Raw genomic sequence first — 4222 nt, forward strand, 5'->3', positions numbered from 1 at the left:
GAATTGTTGTGGGTTGTACCAGGGGATGAAACTGTGAGAGTAATGGGATGAAATTTAAGAGAGAAAAAAACTATAGGCTGACTCTCAGGAAGAGCTTACTGACAGAGAGGTCTATTAGAATGTAGAGTAATCTCCAAAAGGACGTCTTGGAACCCTCATCGTTAGGGACGTTTCAAACTAGACTGGGCAGAGCGCTAACAATGTTCTGTAGAGAACAATGGTGTGTTATCTGGGGATGGACTAAATGAGACCTGCTAGGTCTTCTCCATCTCTCATTTCTATCACGCTCAGATTTTCATTCTGAACACTGCAGGGTGAAGACTTTGCTATAGGGACCCACCCTTCCCCGAGATCTCCCAAGCCCAAACATGACTCAGTGGGTCTGGTGATGGCTCCTTGTTCACGCTCTCTTTTTTCCCTCTTGCTTTTTGTAAAGAATCCATCATAATTTCTCCATCCCACTAGCAAAGGGCAGCATTGTCCTTTACTGCCTATTGATCTCCATGGCATCTTTTTCACATTTTGCACCCCCATCTCCTGTTCTTGGACTGTCTCAGATTACCCTGCCTAGTACCTCCTGGTGAAACAATTAGATTTTGCGTGAGAGCAGGAGTCTTCTATGGAGCATAGATCAGCCTATGCTGCATCCCCTCTCCTTTCCCTGAGGCTGGTGGAATCTTTTCTGCGCAGAGTTCTGTGCAAGTGAGAGTGTCCAAAGCAGCAAGGGTGAGAAGGAAGAGGCTGTCAAGCCCTCTGAGTGAATTGGCCCAGGATAATAAGTGTAGGGAGATAAGACGATTCAATTAACCAGCTGTTCATCTGAAGGGAAATGATCAGTAGGCATTTAAACAGCCTGACCACGCAGAGGACCCTAGACCTTGCGTAGTCCACTGTGATGATCTGTTGGAGCACAGAGACACTCCTCTCTTTTCCCAATACTCGGGTATTTGTTTCAGGTACAAACAGTGAATTAATTTCTGCTGAGTCCTACACACCCTTCCCTCCCCTCTTCTCACAGTGGAAAGTACCCCAAGAAGGACTGTGTGAGGATGGAGGAGACCTCAGGGTTCTTGCCCCATTTGTGTTATATTAACTCCTTGTCTGCACTTCCCTAGTTTCTCGAGGTGTACTCCAGTTGAAGAGATTTGGGTCAGACGGCTAGCCAGGTGTGGGCAACCTAAACAGGCTTACAGATCTCTCCCTTACAGATCTCCATGCACACGTATAGATCTACGTGTGGATGCAGATGTGTGCACACACGCACACAGATATTGTCCGACAGGAACACACACACACGCACACACACACTAGATTAACATAAACACAGAGCCGCGTACAACTGATGATATTGTGCTACTGAAATTGAATGAAAGGTCAAACACACACACACAGACGAATGCATCGAAGATAACGCACAACTGACACATACCTGTGTATAGAAACAAACACAGACTCCATCATGTGCAACAGACACACTAGAAGGTGCACATGCATAATTCATTCTTATGTTCTTACGCATATTCGTGTTCATGTGTACCAGTGACAATACTCACAGAGTGACACACAGACATACTCTTACAGGTACGCACATGAATTCATACGCAGACGTACATACAAAGGCACAAATGTTCTTCAGGGGCCCACACGCCACAAATGATGGATTAATTTAATTCTGTCTGCCTAAGAATTGCCCCCTGCAATTTCAGTGGGAGAAGTTATCCTTCTCTTCCCCATCTCATCACAGTGTTGCACAGTGTTACAGGTACAGAATGACTGCTGCATTTCATGCCAGAGGTGGCTGCGTGTCAGCAGCAGGTGAGCGATCCTGATAGATGCTCGACAAAGAATGTGCATCCCCTCCTGAGGAAAGGTGCTATAAAAATGTAAAGCTGTTTAACAGAACTGGAAGAAATTTAATTTCCCCCTTATCTCAGTCTCATGACTCAGTTTTGTATGTGAGCCGTTTACAATGAGGTGGGTAGGAAGAACATCTGGGCTGTAGGGGAGGGAGGGGAGTCTGGAGCTGAGATGGGGATAGTTGTGAGCTACCATATATGCAGGGAGAAAGGGAAGTACACAGACACTGGAGCACACGCATGGACAACTGCCCACGTGGACACACTCACAGACAGGCAGACATGTATAATCAACCAAGCAGACACCCCAGACAGGTGGCAAAACAGAAGCACGTAATCGCATACTGGTTCCTTTAGTCCCCTAGGATGGACTCTGGGTGCAGCACTACTTCCTTGTTGGACCTTTCGCTGGTCATTGAGGGTGAGAGAGGTTATAATGTGCTGGGAGGAAGGAGAGAGAGGAAAGAACGAGCTCTCCAGCTGTCCTCAGGTACTTTCCCTTTCTCCCCTGGCATTAAAGGGCCCCTCTCCAATTAGACCACTGTAGCCACCTGTATCCTCTTTGCTTCCCACCAGCTTTCCAAGAATCCAGGCTCTGGTTAGGTGATCTGGTCTCCTCCACCGGCCTTTCATCTCTGTGGCCAACACTTAGGAGGAGTCATGGCTCACCAAATACTTTTCATTGGGGTAGGGAAGGGGCAGGGAGGTTGTGGGGGACCAGTGTCTGCTGTGCGCCACGTGTTTGCTGTCTCACAGCATCTTGGTGTGTTGTTACATGTGTACCAAGGCCCTGGCATTAGCAATCCTGAAATCTTAATCCCCCTCCTGCCCCCGCGTTGTGCAGCACTGGGGGATAGTATGTCTCACTGGAGGCCATGAAATGATACAGGCCTTCGTGATAAAGACACCCCCCTGAGTCCCTGCTTCTCCTAAATTTCAATCCCTCCTCCTCTTCTCCAGGTGCTTCCTTCTGCTCATTAAGCTTGCAGCTTTTCTTGCCATTTGAGATCAGCTTCCCCCGGAGGAATCAAAATCCACCCTCCAACCTTCTCACAGCAAAACTAGGTGCTTTTGAAATGGGAATGGGATGAGCCAAAGGCCAGCAGCTACTCCTGGCAGGCGAGCTAATGAGCTTTCTCTGTGCTGGTACGTGTGTGTGTATGTAGGTCCATATGTGAGAGACCAAGAGAGCAAAGCTGTGGGCTTGCACTTGCTTGCTCACAGGGGACATGCATGCTGGGGACAGAGATAACAGTTCTGAGACCTGGCTACAAGGAGGGTTTTGGGTGCAAACTGTGTAGGGGTCAGCAGTTCCCTTTGAGACCATGAGTGTCCTTCCTCCCCTTGGATGGAATGTCAGCATTGCTCCTCACATGCATGAGTGACTTATCTGATTTTTTTTTTTTTAAAGGACCATTTCATACATTTCTGTGCACTTGGTAGCAAAGGAGAGATGTTTAGCGAAGAACCACTCTGTCCCTCCATGTGCCATTTGCCTGGTACTGATCCTTCACCAGCAGAGGAACGTGCCAGGACTTTCTAAAACACTGGTTTTCAACCTAAGGGTGCTGGGAGGTTGCCAGCAGTTTTTCGGAGAGGCACTGACTCTGCTTTCATTCCCTATTTCTGGTTCCCTGCTGAAGGGGCTTGGCTCAGTTACTCACATCTGGTACTTCTGGTAGATGCCCGGGTGGCCCTATGATACCAGATTTTCTGTGGCACCTTCTGTGAAGCGCACCACGCGGACTGGCACAAAGGAATTCTGCTGCCTCAGAGAGGGGACCAGCTGTGAGTGGCCCATGGAGTGGGGAGGCTAAAGGCCGTGTCCTAGAAGGTTCTGAGCTGCACAACATTCCACTCTAGAATGCTCTCTATGGTACTAGTGTCATTTCTGGGTACTACAGTGATGAGTTTTGTAATGGATGGTGTCACAGGGTGGCTGGCCCCTTGAAATGAAGCAGGTCCAGCACCCCTGTGCTAGAACAGGTGCCCGGGGCAGCACGTGGGGCTGGAAAGAGCCAGCCTGTAATGAAGGGGAAGCAGGAGCAGCAGGGAGTCCCCTGGGAAAGGGTGCCAGAGTCCCCTCGGAGGGGAAGCAGTGGGAGCCTGCTGGGGGAAAAGGGCTTCCAGAGCACTGCAAGATGGGGCTCAGCTAAAAAGAACAAGGAAGAATCCTGCCATAAGCCCTGAAGCAGGAGGACCTAAGAGAGGCAAAGGAGCTCTACGGGCTGAGGAGCTGTTTTTGTGTTTGGCCGATGTTTGGACAATAAAGCTGTGCCTGGAAGGAGACCCTGGGTGTGGGAGTGGGTCCTTTGTGGGCTGGGGACAAGCCAGGACCTTAGAGATGGATAGGAAGACGTGTCAGA

The sequence above is a fragment of the Eretmochelys imbricata genome, chromosome 1, assembly GCF_965152235.1.
Source record: "Eretmochelys imbricata isolate rEreImb1 chromosome 1, rEreImb1.hap1, whole genome shotgun sequence".
In the NCBI taxonomy this organism is placed as follows: Eukaryota; Metazoa; Chordata; order Testudines; family Cheloniidae; genus Eretmochelys; species Eretmochelys imbricata.